At 41.0% G+C, this 15,643-nt stretch overlaps 1 long non-coding RNA gene across 1 annotated transcript in view; it reads right to left on the reverse strand.

The window, feature by feature from the left end:
- Positions 1–812: 812 nt before the first annotated feature.
- Positions 813–15,643, reverse strand: part of LOC113460203 (uncharacterized) — a 31,975-nt gene continuing 17,144 nt past the window's right edge. Inside the window, exon 3 of the long non-coding RNA XR_003381976.2 lies at positions 813–1,291. This is a non-coding gene — a long non-coding RNA (uncharacterized LOC113460203). The remainder of the gene's footprint in view (positions 1,292–15,643) is intronic.

The following is a 15,643-nucleotide window of genomic DNA, read 5'->3' on the forward strand; positions in this document are numbered from 1 at the left end:
TTTTGGATAAAAGCTTAGCATGAGGGATTTTGTTGTTTTGCTCTTTTTTGTTGTTTTGTTTTGTTCTCTCTCTCTTTTTTTTTTTTTTTTTTTTTTTTTTAGCAAATTCCAAGCACAGACCAGAAAACAAATGTGAAACTGAACCTTATTAATGCACCACCAGCACCATCTATTGGTGCCTATTCCTTGCACTCCAAGAAAACATACCTAAAACCTAAACAAGTGTATTTGAATAACTTCTTGGGTGAAATGAAGCATTTCCTTTATTTTACCATATCTCTGAACATAGTTAACATATACAGGAGAGGTCTAGGGAACAGCAGAACTCAATGCCTTTAGAAAAAATTAGGTGGGGATTTAATTGTTTTTTAACCTAATATTAAATTCCTCAAGAACATATGTTTATGAGAAAAATTGAAAAGAACTGGCAATGACACCTTTCCAGGAAACTGCTGCAAAAACCTTGGGTAGAGATCTATTGATGAGATAGCTGGCTAGTATTCATGATTTTTCATTCCAAACTTTGAAGTTCTGCTCAGAATTGCCTATTTTTAGTTACTTTCTAAGCACTTTCAACTAAGATTTTTGAAATCCTGAGAGGTGGGTTTTCCACTTGAAACATTATTTTAAAAAGAAAGAAAATCAAAGATAATGACACTTTGCCAGTTTTAAATACCTGTTTGTTAACAGCTGGAAGAGAACTTAACCGTCTCCTGCCCTTGGCCTTTCTGATCCAGATTTTGCAAGATGTAAGGGATGACACAAATCCATGGACAAGGTACAGCTGCCAGCTGAGAAACAAACAAGTGGAAATTAGAATTGTTGCTATTACAAGTTCTGTGGTGCTTGCAGTGAGAAGTTACAATGTGTAGGTGAAAGCATGATCCTACTCAATGTACACAGCACAAGAAAACAATGGCAGCAGAACCATCCCATTTAATGGCTACAATGTTTTCCTTGTAAGTTCCACAGTAAATATTTTTACCATCTAAATTTGGGACAGAAGGCTGGATTGGGCTACAGTGTGGTTAAGTATGTACTTGCCAACTAGTTCCTTTTGTTTGTACTGATCTTTTCTTCATTTCCTGCCAAAACCCCACACAGAGTACCTTTTCTTCCCTCCTTTCCTCTTCACTGGTGGAAAACACTTCACTCCAAGCTGAAAGACCCTGCCCAGAACCAGACAGGGCTCAAACCAGCCAGCTGGTGCAGGATGGCACAATTCTGATCTGACTGGGGTTTAGGAAGTGCAGCTTGTGTTTGGAAGGACCAAGAGCACCACCTGCCGCGCCTGTAAGGAGAAGCAAAACTCTCTGCAATAAACAGCAACCAAAGAAAAGAAAGATTGGGGTTTTTTTGTTCCCTCCATTCCCCCACCAATCTTTGAAACCATGTGTTTTAAAGCACTGCTGAAGGCGAGATGTCAGAAAGTAGTGAGCAGCCCAAAGATGGCACACTCTTTGAGTGGAAAGAGCAGGCAAGGAAACCCTGGAAACACAATGTCAGTGGATTTTGCTAACCTAGGCTAGATAAGCTGGAGGAGAAGGGCAGAGCAGGAGAATGGCAGGCAGGGACTCTTTCCCATATCCCAGCCTCAGTTCTAGGTTTCAGGGAATGGGTTTATAAGGGGCAGAATATATCAGGACAGCACCCTCTCTTTTCATCCATTCCTGCACCAGCCCCAGGTGTAACCTGCCCAAGTGAAAGCTCTTCCTCCTGCCCAAGCAGGGGATGATACTGAAAAACCCTGGTGCAGCAGCTTTTCACTTCATCCCATAAAGCAAAATATTGGGCATGAATGCTTAAATAGTGGCTGAAATTCATCCATAATCTAGATTAAAATCTCTGACAAGTGTAAGGATTTGGGGTTTGAGAGCAAGACTGTGAAACAGCACATGAAAGAGAGCATACTCCTATAATAGTAGAAGTTCAAGAACTCTCTACTTAGCTCAAAGCCAGCTTATGCTGTAATGCGTCAGATGAGAAGTGGAAGATGTCATCAAATGCCTCCCAAATCAGGAGTATCTGTTTACACACCACCTTAGTTAAAATATTGGTTTCTAAGAACAGTCTGGTGTCCCACAGGACAGTATTTCAAAGGCTGCTACAAACAAGACTTGAAGTTCAAACAAGGTTCTAAATTAAAATTAAGTTTTGCAATGGTAAATATGTATTGGAGCAGGAATTCATCCTTATCCACCAGTCTGTTCAAGAGCAGATGCCAAAGGAGTGGTCACCATCCTCAGCACAGAAGAGTTCATGGAGTATTCTTTAGGAGTGATTAGTGTGCTTTGTACCTACCCTAGGGACGCCCTATGGCAGACAAAAAATCTATTCTATTTAATTCTATTCTATTTAATTAATCTATTCTATTCTATCCAAAATTTTTCATTACCAGAATGGATTCCAAAGGCTATTTTTATTTCAGGAAGTTTCTTGGGCTTCATTATTAGTTCTACATGGAATGATGGCAAAGTGCCTAAAATGCTGATTTATACAAGGACTTCCCCATGAAGCCCTTGTACAGGTCCCCAGATCTGGAAGAGGAAAACAAGGAATTATTTTTCTTTCTCCAGCTGGTACCACAAAATTTTCTTTAAGCAGCCATGTCATGTGACCAACCGCAAAAATTGTTTGTTCTCCAGTTACATCAGAAAGTGGTCAGAGTTCTTCCACTGTTACCTAGGAACAATTTCTACTGCATCCAAAAAGTAGAGACACTGGTGTACTTTCAGATGATTATCAGAATCTGCAAAGCATCTCGGTCCTTGCTAGGAAGAACTGCAGTCAGGTGCCAGATAGAAACTCTTTCTGCAAGCACAATGACAGAAGGGGGAATACTAATGAATACTTTGGCACATATGAAGCCTTTTCTGGCTCATTGAGTACCCAAAGGACAGCAAGTCATAATTAAAGCCAATAATGGCAACTCCAGACAGCCATCCAAATAGTTTCCTTGTGCCGTCAATTCACCGTTTCATATTATCTCACATCATACTTAAGCAGTGTGGAGCACACAGGCATCAGGAGAAAGAATTCCAGCATCACTGACTACAATCAATAAGTAAATCCAATTATGCCTAATTAAAATCTATTTATTGCATTCACATGGGTTTGTTTTTATTATCCAAATATTTTTTAAGGAATAGGGCTTTTATTCACTAAATAATTTGTGTCAGCTTTGAAATAGTTTTAATCTTTAAATACTCTGGAGTGAGGCCATGTATCCTTCATGAGAAGAAGGAGCATAATTTGTTCATGAAGTAAAAAACTTTGCTATGTAAAAGCCTTTTTACTACAAGCTATGTACACTAGTCAAAATGCTTGGTAATGTCTCCAAATGAAAAACAAATGGTCCCATTAAGACTGGAATCAATGTTAATGATTTGATAAGACTGGAGTGTTTTGCATGCAACATTCCCAGCAAACACAACAGCAATGAGGATGCCAAATGAATTTTTAAACTTTTTTTGATTCTGTGATAACTTTTACAAAATATTTAACTAGACCTCCTTGAGTCTCTCCTCAACTTACAAAATCCTGGGGTTTTCCAAAGTCAAGAAAGATCTGTTCTCTCCACTGAAGGCACATATTTTGTAATAAATTCTGACTTTTTGCAAAATAAGTATTCTTCCAATACTTTCAGTAAGTTGACATTTGTTTGAAAATTACATGCAACTTTTCCATCAGTTATAAAAAGGTTTTATTTTCTTCATACTTTTCTAACAGGGTGTAAAAAACAAACAAACAGATGTCTGGGTATTAATCTCTGATGTCCAGCAGTATGGGCAGAAATGGGAGAACAAACAAACCGGATCTTATCTGTTAGTTCAGGAGCACACGAGCAGTTCATCAAACAAACATGCTTATTGTCCTTTTAAGAGGTGCTTACTGTGACAGGAGTTCCATGACGCTGAATCACTCCAAGACTGAAAGGCACCGTGTAACTCATCCCCCTGCTGTCCCAGCCCAGCACAGGAGGGTGTGTGCTCTCCTCCTTTCCCCTGATGTGACCCAGCTCTGGTGTCTCTCTGCTGGAAAGCACCAAACTCTCAGAGGCCACCACGGCTCAGGAGCAGGTCTGAGCTGCACACGGGAAGAGGACAACTGCACCTTGTAAAATATGTCTGTTCTCTTTAGAGACAAGGAAAAAGTGAGGGATTTTAAGTCCCTTTTCCTAAGTATTTTTTTTTCCTGAGGCTGTGCAGCCTTGCATCTCATTCTGCATAAGGAACACATTCATAGTCTGGCCTTTATTGATAAACAACATGAAAAATATGTAACTGGCATATATCATTAGTCCCCTTACTGCCTAGAGACATCAGACATGCTGGTGTGACGAACTGGTGAGCCAGATAGGAATCTTAGCAACAAATCCCAGGCCTGAGACTGATGCCATCTAATTGAAACAAAACTTCTACTGACTTCAGCAGGAAGAAAATCTAAGCCCCAGCTTTCTTTCAAAAACATGTCTATCTTTATACCAAAAGACTGTATTGTAAATTTTGCTTTATACTTCATTTATTCCCAATTTCTGGTTTTGAACACTGAAGAAACTACTAAAAGATACAAGTATGGGATCCCTGTCAAAAAGAAGGAACAAATCCAGACTCTCCATTTAATCTGAAATGAGTTCAGCAATGTATGCTTATTGCTGCTGCTCTGAGTAGATGTGGTGCTGCTGGCAGTGACAACTTCAGCAAACATACACGTGTCAAGTGCCTCACTAAATGTGTTCATGAGCAGAGATGGAATCCCAGAAACTTCCAGTGCTCTTGTCCAAAACCCAGACTTCATTATTTATTTAATGCAGTAGGACTTTGGACTGTTTTAAACAGTAAGACTTTATACAGTAGCATTTCCTTCCTCCTCTTTCTTCTCTTTATGTTTGAAAAAAAAAAATCTTGCTATCTATTTTGAAGTGTTGGAAAAGGATGTATCTGGACAGCCCAAGTGAGAGAGGAATTCCATAGCTCACAGCAGAGACTGGCAGTCAATCAAAGTGCACACACCAGCACTTTGTTTTAATATTTGCACAAGGCCATCAGTATCTGTTTAATGAAGGATATAAAGAGATTTGCACAAAGAAGTGAGTCCTACAGAGATGAAGATGATTTACTGAGAAATAGTTCATGTCCTCTCACCCCAACCTGATTTAATTAACTCCTGGTAATGGGGGAAAAACAACCCCTTATGTTACAAGTGCACGAGGGCCAATAAACCTGATTTATTGTCTTAACCACACTGCAAGACAGACAGAAACAAATGATACGTTTTTTCCATGGAATGTTGTTAGAGTGTGTGCACGAAGATATTTTCCTTCTCCTGGTGCATCTGTACAACTTTGCTGCCATCTGCTGCTTCCTGAAGACAAACAAATCACTCTGAAATGAGAGCTGGATGCCAGTGGCACGGAGCTGCTGCCAGTGGGGAGGGAGGCCTGGCTTTAAAAGCATTTTATAGCTGCCCTGGGCTGGTTACTCAATATGCTGAGTAAGGCAGAGACTCAGATTTTTCATTCCTGCTGAGCTTTACTCAGAAAAAGCAGGAACAGCACAATACCTTTACATACTCTGAGGAGATGGAGAAAGGAACTATCCTGATACCACTTTTGCCACTCTGGGCTACCAAGAGAACAGTGGCAGCATTTTTTGAGAAAATACTGCTTTCAAGGTGTGACATGAAGAGGTAAAAGTAGAACACATACTCCTGTACTGCAGGAAGGGCCTATATGCTGAAGAGTAAAGAAGGCTGAAGTTAGAAAAGACCAGAAGTGCCTTTTCAGGAGAACTCATGTTTGGAGAGATGTGCACATGCTCTTCATTTCTACACACAGAGCTCTTTCAAAGGCAGGAGTCAGGACAGTGTGCTGAGTCAGACTGACCTGTTTCCCTGCCTCAGGCATAAACAACATCATCTCAGCAGTAGTCAGGTATGAGCTGTCAGCTTCCACAAAGAATTGAAGTTGTACATCTAACTGTTATAAACAGAAGGGATTAATTTCAGAAAAAAAATTATGTTGGATTGAAATCACAGTTGTATTTACTCTACATAATTATGTAACTTATACACACTTAATCTAATACAAGTACTCTTGTTTTAATGAATGGCATGTTGCAAAATATTTTCATTATAACATATAATCGAAAAACATGCAAGAAGGAAATATCATATCTGGTATGAAAGGCTGCTTTGAATTCTACCTGAGGGAGCTAGAGACAGCAGAAATGGCTTTTAAAAGATTGTAAAGATCTCTTGGCTGATATGAGGAATTTTTAAATTTTATTTTTAATCCTGCCTAGTAACTCAACCAGGCATTGGAAAATGGACCTTCCATCAACATAATTCTTTTAATCTCTATGACTGTAGAGTTTAATCAAAAATTGTATTCTGCATAATGCTGATATAGAAGATTCAACCCTTTATTCATAATGGGTTTAAAATAGTAGCTGAAATAGTTTGGAATCAGTGCTGGTTACCTCTGCTCTCTCCTGGATGCACAGGCATTCACTAGTTAGGGCACACCATGGACCTTCAGCCAGGACATTACTTCATGGACTTCATATAGATCATGGAAGCACACAAACACAGACAAGTAAACACACCTGCCCAGGCTTGAGAAACAGGCCTGCTGTCACCTCCAGGGCTTGGCATCAGTAATAGCCAAGCAACCCACACATATGTCAGCCCTCTTCCATCAAAGCCTGGAGGTCACTGGAGGAGGCCCCCAAGTGAGAACCCAAAGCCCACTGAGAGCCTAAAGAGCAGCACTCAGCAGCCAGGGCACCCTTCCTTCAGTCCTGAAACAAAGGCCAGTGCAAAACCCAGTCTAAACAGTCCTTCTACTGCAAAAATAGTTGCTAGGGGACTCCACATTTTAGTCAAATTAGAATTTTGAAATAGTAGCTTTTATATATAAGTATGGCCGGAAACGGTTTCAAAATGCTATTTCAAATTCTGTTCTAGGTCTTGTTTTGTTTTCCAGTTAAGATTCCATTTTATTTTCTGACTAAAACCACAGCATTTTGAAGCCATCAGTTGCTAAACTAGACTGGATTTTAACTCTGACAGCCCTCGTGTATTCAGCGTAAATGGGAATGGAGAGAAAAAAAATCTATGATGGAGAAAGGGACCAGAGTTGTGTGACAGGCCACATCAGAGATGCTGAGGGAGAAAAGTGACCTCCAGCCCAGTGTCCAGCAGCAGCAAGAAGTCAGTATGTTGGACATCATCAGGACAGACACTGAGAATCATTAAGGTGGTAGATGAGGGGAATGAATGTGAAGTGTCACCCAACAAATCGTGCAATATTGCAATGGAGCTGGGGGGTGGAGAAGGCACTGAAACTAGCAGAGGAATGGTATCACAGATAACAGTAGCAAAGCAAATGCTACAGGCAATAGGCAAAGGAGTGCTTCCTAATCCAGTGATGTTGGGAGAGGATGAGAACAGACCACAGGAAGTGGCCAGGTTCACACAATGTCCCTGAACAGCACCTCCTTCCACTGCAGGAGAGTGGCCCAGCACATTGGCCCAGCCAGTCTGGGGCTCCAACCCAGTCAGAAGTGTGTAACAACAATTCTGTGCTGTTGTGAATAAAGCATTGGGATGTGTTGAGCATCCCCTCCATGCAGGAAAAGCCACTCTGCTGTGCTCTGCTGAGAATGTGAATGGTGGCTGGGCTGTAGCAGATGACTGGAAACTGGCTAATGAGGGTGTGTGGGGTCAGAAACACACACACCATAACAGACACCAACAAGGCTGCTCAATCTGTGTGCCCACACACCCTCCAGCAGCAGCCTGAAACTCCCTAGGGCTGAAAGGTTAGAAGAAAGTTACCTGTTCTCAGTGAGGCCTTGCAGTGCAGATAAAAAGAGAGACTCAAAATCTCTGGAGGCAGAACAACTGGCATTGAAGAGTCAGTAATTGTTACTACTGTACTTTGGAGGATTATAGAAACAACTGTTTAACTACTTCAAAAGTGCTGCAGAGTGGAATAAAACATGAATAGGAAGTATTCTAGCCATGTTCTGCTATCTCTTAATTGCTGCTTGTTTATGACCAGTATGTCAGTTCTTCTTGTCAACCACCTTGTAGCAAGAGAGAAACCACTTCTTTTGGCTTCAGTTAAAAACAGAAGAGATCTGTGATGTGCTCTGTAGCTTAACTGAATGATTCAATAAAAGAAAAAAATGCACAGGTGAGAAGCTTCTTCTTTGCTTTCATGTGCCTTGCATATTTTTGAAGGCACAAGTTTCTGTTCATTAAGGGTTTTACTTTTACCCTGCTTTATTACCAGCCTCTCTGCTTGATGAAGGATGAATAGGGAAAGTGTTGACCTTTCTCTCTGTGTTCCAGTTAATAAACACAAATAACACTTTCTTGTATCTGTGCCCAGTTTGGATAAAACACATCTGATAGATACTGTATCCCAGATGTTACATCTGATAATTAGGCAGCTTTAAAATGTAACATTGCTGAATGTTATTAAAACCACTAACATAAAATTAAACCTTCATCCCTGTCATATATATATATTTTTTTTTCTGCAGGAAAACACAGGTTTTGCCTTGAAAAGGTCAGAGCAAAGAAGCAACATGGTGATGTAGAGGAAGGTAACTTTCATTTTAGCTTGTCTGTATTAAATACTTTGCAATAAATTGCTCATTAGCTGCCTATCATAGGCAAAACAGCCAGTTGGTAAGCTCTTGTTACTTTTGTGCATTCTAGCACACTTCTAGCATGATCCAGAAAATCCAGGCAAGGGGTAATATATGTGATTACATGACTTGTTATCTTAAATGGTTTCATATGTGGTATTTGCTCCGGTTATTTGACATGACTCAAGTTGACCTCATTGTTTGTATGCTTGAAAGGGAACAATTATGCAACTGCTAAATGGTATGGAAGACAGCAGTGCCACATGAGACAGGAAAGAAAATAGGAATGCAATGTCTACTAAGCTGTCAAAATGTCTGACACCAACATAATAAGTTTATTTTCTTTGTATGGTCCTCTACTACAAAGTAATGAAAAGCTAACATTCATGCTGTAAATCTGGATTAATCATGACAACTTGTAGCTTTTATTGTCATTTGGAACCTACAATTTTTGTGGTTCTTTGTAAAAAATAAAATTACTAAAGGAGACAACAGTGGCACTAAAAATAGCATTTTATGACAATGCTGTCAAATGATAACATACATAAAATGACGCACATGTATCTTTAGTTACAAAATCTTTGTACACACTTAATGTGAGTTTGGTAACATCTTATGGAGGATGTTAAAGCAAGTACATCTTTAGTTTTATCAGTGGTTTACAAAAAACACTGATGAAATAATAGCATTAGGTAAAACTAGACCAAATGCAAACACTATAACTTTCTTGTTAGTGCTGACCTACTTGCAATGCATTTGTATTAACAAGTTAGAAAAAGAAGGATGGAAGAATCCTGGAAAATTCACTGGTATCTATTTAATCTGGTTTTCAAGTTCTTTATTTCAGTTTTCGTGGCAGCTATTTCACATTTTTGTAAGGGAAAGCACGTAATATCTTATGTAACTGCAAGGCATCCTCTGAAAACTATGTTGCCTGATTTCAAACCACCTTAAAGCCTTTACAGAGGTTATAGAACACGGACATGCTATTGCTGTGCACCTCTGAGTGCTCCAAGGTGAGCACTTCCTGCTGACTCCATAACAAACCAGCTCAGCTAGCATTGCCACACACTGCTGAAGGTACCTCAAGGCAGTGCTAAACCATGCCATAATTAAAGAGTTTATTGGGCATTTGGTACTGATCCCAGTGTCCTGACTAAGGCTCACACCTGAGGAATTGCACCCTAGCTCTTCCTCCTCTGTGTTTTCTATTCCCTATTCTGCAGGTCTCTGTGGATGGTCAAGAAATGCTCCCATGAAGAATTGGAGAAAGGAAACTTCAGGAAAAAAGTAAACATCTTTGGCTTTCACATGGCCATCAATATGTGCTGGTTTGCTATGCAGCATAATCAGCTTTCCTGGTCCTAGTGGTAGAATCACTGATGCACATGGAGAAGACAAGAGCCTAGACAAGATGTGTGCTGCATTGGGGTGAGGTAATTGTCTGCACAGTGGCTGGAATGGAGCTGTGCTTTGGATTTGTGCTGATTATCAACACAAAGTTGATAATACAGAGATGTTTTTGTTATTGCTGAGCAGGGCTTGCACAGAGCTGAGGCTCCCTCTGCTCTCCATAGGCCCTGCTGGTGAGGGACTCGCAGGTGCACAAGAAGCTGGCAGGGGACACAGCCCAGGACTGTGTGACCCCAAGTGACCAAAGGATGTTCCACGTTGTATGGCATCATGCTCAGTATGGAAAGAGGGGGAAGAAGAAGGAAGCAGGAGGACATTTGGAGTGATGGCCTTTGCCTCCCCAACTCACTGGTACCAGGAGGGGACCCTGCTCTCCTGGAGATGGCTGAACACCTGCCTGCCCACAGGAAGAAGGGGATTCACTCCTCCTTTCGCTTTGCTTGTGTTTTGTACAGCTTCTGCTTTTCCATTAAACTGTCTTTATTTCAACCCCATGAGTTTTGCAGCCTTTCCCCTTCTGATTCTCTCCCTGACCCCACGGGACAGCAAGGAGCAGCTGCCTGGGGCTTGGTGGTGGCTGGGGTGAAACCACAGCACCATGACAAAGCATCCCTTGGGAACAGGAACACCACTGCTGCCAGCTCTGAGGGAGGCACACACTGGTGCCTGAGGATTTATTAACATTTTCCCCAGATGATCTTGCCTCCAGATAGTGGTTTCTTTCAATATAGTAGGATGATCGCTTTTAATTAGCATGACTTTAAAGATGACCGAAGCAAATACCAATTACTGTCAGTCAACAGGGTGATTGCAACTACCTCAGAGACATTGCAACAGAGGAGTGGTTGCTTTATTTATGTGTTAGAAGTGAATGGCAAAGGAAAGCAAATATCCTGATTTAGCTCACAGTCTTGGCATCAAGAGGAGGAGAAAAATATTTTTGCTTGCCATGATATATTTAGGGTTTTGTTCTGGATTTCCTGGGACTTCTCTCAAATATTTAGTGCCACAGAAACAAGAGACAAAAGTAAATATATCAGAAACTCTCAGAGCAGAGGGCTTTTGTCTCTTTTGTAGCATTCATTAGCTCAGATGTTCCTTCCTAAGCTCACTGCTATGGCATTTCTTGTTGGAGGTTTCAGAATGATTATCCCAAGCAGAATGCCTCGGGAAGGTAATGGTTTCTCTGCATGTGTTTAGGTCATTCTGACCTAACCCCTTCCTAACATTAGCAGACAACTGGCTCACTGCCAGAATGCTCAACAAATTTAACATGCCATTAGAAGGATTATGGTCTGTGTTCAGTACAGATTTTCTGCAACTCCAACTGTTGTGAAAATGCCTGGAATATTCAAATATTGCATGTCCTGGGCAGAGATAGAGCAGGATTTTTTGTTTAGTTGATGCCTGTCTGAAAAACTCGTCCAATCTGTGATTTATTTTTATCCATGTCTAGCTTGAAAGAGTTTTGAAACAGCATTTAGCTAAAAAGGGAAGCTGATATAAAAGCATGTGCCAGCTTCCCAAATGCTAAATCACAATTGCTTTCGTCCCTCACTGCTACCTATAAAGAATGTGGCTACAGAGATGACCTAGGGATTGACATACCAATCTTCAACACAGCTACATTTGATGAGAATTTCAGAAACTTCAGAATCAGAAAGATGAGCTGGTGTGGGGCCCTCCTGTCTGTGAGCTTATGGGAACATCTGTGCCCCTGAATTAAGTTACTTCTTTTACCAAAACCTTACTTTTATTGGGCTTGGTGATATTGTTTCCTGTTTCTTGTACTCCTGTGTTGTGTACACTTCACAGAACAACAATTCAGGTTCCTTGTGCAATAAAAGTTGTCCAAAAAAAAAGTGCAAGTAACAGCACACACTATGGACAACAATGCCTAACCGAGATCTGAGTAGTTGGGAAATGACATATCTGACTAAGGACACCTTCTATTGATAACAAGAATTCAATAAATGTATCTAAGAAGTGATAAAATATATAGATTCCCAGAATACCACAATATTTAGTATCAGATATATTTAGGTGTGGACTTCTTTGTAAGTTTGTGGAATGTTCAGCTAGAGGCATAGGAGTCCATCTTCATTTGTTTACTATCTAAGAACAGTATCTGTGCCCCTAAATGGATTTCCAAAGTACATAGTTGCTCTTCACTGACCTTTAAAAATTCCAAATGAAATCTACACATGCATGGCAGTGTCAAGATGTTTCTCTTTTACTTTGGAAAAAGCTGGTTGGAAATGTAATAAAATGGGAAATGCATAAATTTTGAATCTACTGTGTTAGGTTTTCAGGACTGTTTCTATTATTTTGGTTGGTTCCCCTCTATATACAATTCTTTAAAAAGTTGCATATATGCATGGTTAAACAGGTTAGATAGTGCATGTGGACATGCTCTTGCTTGGGCTGAAGACTTTAAAATTCAAAATGCCTTGAAACGCAAAGTGGTAAGAGAGTTCATAAAGACTATTTTATATTATAAAAGAGAACTATATTTAAAAGTTACGGGCTTGTGGTTTATGTTGCTGAACTCAACACAATAACAAAATCAAGCTCAGTTTATCTCCCCCAGTCCCCAGTTTTCCTCCAGAAAAGTGTTTTATTCTGCCCCACATTTCTCTTTCTCTCTATCACATGCCACTGAATGGATCCCTTGCCTGTCTTTTTGGTTACTACAAGGCACTGAAAAGAACACAGACAATAAAGAGAAAGACATCCTGGTTTCACAGCTGTATCAAGGCACACTTCAGCCTGGATCAGCTGTCAAGCAAGATGCAGACACTTTACCTTGAGAGCTGTAATTTCTGCTCCCCTTGTCACTGACCACAGAACAAAGCCATGGCTGGTGCCTCTTCTTCAGGCAGCACCACAGCTTGTCTCGGTGCACTTTGTCAGGATGGACATTTTTACTGAAGCAGTAAGGAGAAAAGTCCATTGCCTGCAGGCACCTTTCAGTGACATGTTTTCAACCACTTAGGCCAAAAAGCACCAGGGAAGATGTGGCTTTGCAGGGGCTGCCAGGCAGGACAAACCACACGCTTCCTGCGGCTCCGGTGACACGCTTATGTTCTGCTTCTGAACGCTCTGCAGGAAACCAGGAGACAGAAACCAGCTTCTCCTGCCAGAGAGCAGTTAACCTTTGGAGTTCTGACTTGGACAGTACAGCAGAGCTGTGGCTAATATGGCACTTTGAGGGAATCTCTGTGCACAGAGACACAGGGCAGTTGGCTACCTGTCTTTAACACCAACACTGACAGTTCTTGGCTTTGTCCTGGATGTCCCCTCTGGGCTCCTGAAGCAGCAGTTGAGCTCTCTCTGACCTTATTCTAGGGTTCCAGATACATAGCTTTCCCCATGTTGGTGTTTCTGGCATGGAAATTGTTACTCTTGCAACAGTGGAAATGGGAAAACCTGCATTTCTCCAAAATCTGTATACCCAGGAGTCAGGAGGATTCTTCTAGCAGACTGCTAGCTGGATGAAGAATAATGAAGTTCCAAGGTTTAAACAGTGGTCTGGCTATTCTTAATGTAAAAAGATACTTTTACTCTCCTCCCCTCCAGTTCAGTCCTTCCACTCTGTAATTTTTTGGTTCCCTTTCTTGGACTTCTGCAGATTAAAATCAGAAAACAAACAGCATCCCTTCCCCCACTACAGAAGAACACTTTTTCTTGCTTTTCTTGGCTGATTGATCCTTTCATACTCTGTGGGTATCCTTGGGATATCTCCCAGGGCAGGCTCTGCAGAATGGCCCAGCACCAAGCAGCCTGGCTGTCTAGTGCCTACCAACACTGACAGGGCTGAATTTTGTAGTGGCTGTCTCTCAGATAGTATGGGAACTCAAACCAATCTCCAGGTCTCATCACCACATCCCAACCTCCTGAAAGGAGGAGACACCACCACTGGGCTCAGCCCCCTTTCTGAAGGTTCCAATGTACACAGCCCCTGTTCTTTGTCTTCCATTCATGCAATTACAGGCAATCCCAGAGGCCAGAACAAGAGGTTTCATTGTTTCACAAAACTGGTAACACCTTGATAGCTAATTTGGCTTAGGGCAAAAATAACTTAAGAAACCCCCAAAGAAACACCCCCTTCACCCATTTCACCACTGTGTTAGAGATATGTGACCCCTGTTCTCAAATCCTTTCTTAGGAGTCTCAAATCAGAGACCACTTGCCACAAACATCTTCTCAGTAACATCAGTGAGGGGCCTCAGTGTTCTAAGGCAGTTGATTTCCTCCTGGAACTGATTAGATTCACAATTAGTTAATTTCTGGATTATACCAGAGATTTAGAGACCTTAGCACTATTTCAAATCCTGGCAACAAGATGCTTGAAATCATATTGTTCATAACTATTAGAGGAGCATGTTCTGGTAGCTCCTCCAACTTTTGACCAACAACTGAATAGCTGGGCAAATGTCATTCAGTCCTTCAAACACAGAGGATAAACACAGGATTTGGACAAGAATGCACTTCCATTTCTTGGTCTTATCACAATCTGTACAGGTATAAAAATGTATCCAACCAAAATAAAATCCATCACAACATTTGCAAAAAATCTATCAGATAGTGCAAGAGGTTGATTGACCTTGTCTGGGTGCCCACCAAGTTGCTCTATTACTGATCTCTTTAGGACAGAGGAGGAGAAAGTAAAGACAGGACAGAACTTGTGGACCAAGGTTAAGGCAGCTTAATAAAGCAAAACTGAAGGCTGTGTACAAAGGAAAATCCAAAGATTAATTCTCTACTTCCCAACAGCAGGCATGCCCAGCCACCTTCTGGAAGGTGGCATTCAGTACATGTAGCAGTTGGCAGATTTAACTGATGGTGGCCTTCAGCTGCCTGTCTCTATGATTGTCCTTTGCTCTTTCACACAACAGGGAAATAGAATAATCCAACCCACAGCAGGGAAATGGAAATTGAATAATCCATCCATCCCTGCAAGTGTTCAAGGCCAAGCTGGGTGGAGTTCTGAGCAACCTGGTCTGGTGAAAAATGTCCCTGCCCATGTTGAGATCTTGGAAGCAGATGATCTTTAAGGTACCTTCTCAATTTAAGTCATTCTATGATTCTATGGTTTCTAAGCTGTTTGACTCTAAAAACACTGATTCTGTGCTATAGAATGTGGTGATTTGGGACCAGTTTTTCATGCAGTTCAACTGTCCTTACAGCAGAGATGTAGAATCTTTGGAAGAAGCAAGCCATAGGCATTGGGAAGGCCTTTCCTTGCTCTGAATCCCACTGTGTCAATTAGGTGTTCACACTGTCTTAATTTCCATGCAAAAAATTAACAACTTATTGTTCATGAATCTGAGCAGAGAATTTAATTCCTCCAGGGACTCAGGACATGAATAATACCTCCCTGTGACAGACCAATGATGACAGTCATTCTTAAGCTATTTACACCAGGCACTGGCATTTAAAAAGCAGTGGAAAAATGAACTTGTGCTGTTCAATTGCTAATTAAAAGTGAAATACATTGCCAGATCATTCTTATCCAAAACATAAGAGATACACAACTGGATTATTGTCATTCAGCTTGCATCAGAAGG

The sequence above is a fragment of the Zonotrichia albicollis genome, chromosome 6 (assembly GCF_047830755.1).
Source record: "Zonotrichia albicollis isolate bZonAlb1 chromosome 6, bZonAlb1.hap1, whole genome shotgun sequence".
Taxonomy (NCBI): Eukaryota; Metazoa; Chordata; class Aves; order Passeriformes; family Passerellidae; genus Zonotrichia; species Zonotrichia albicollis.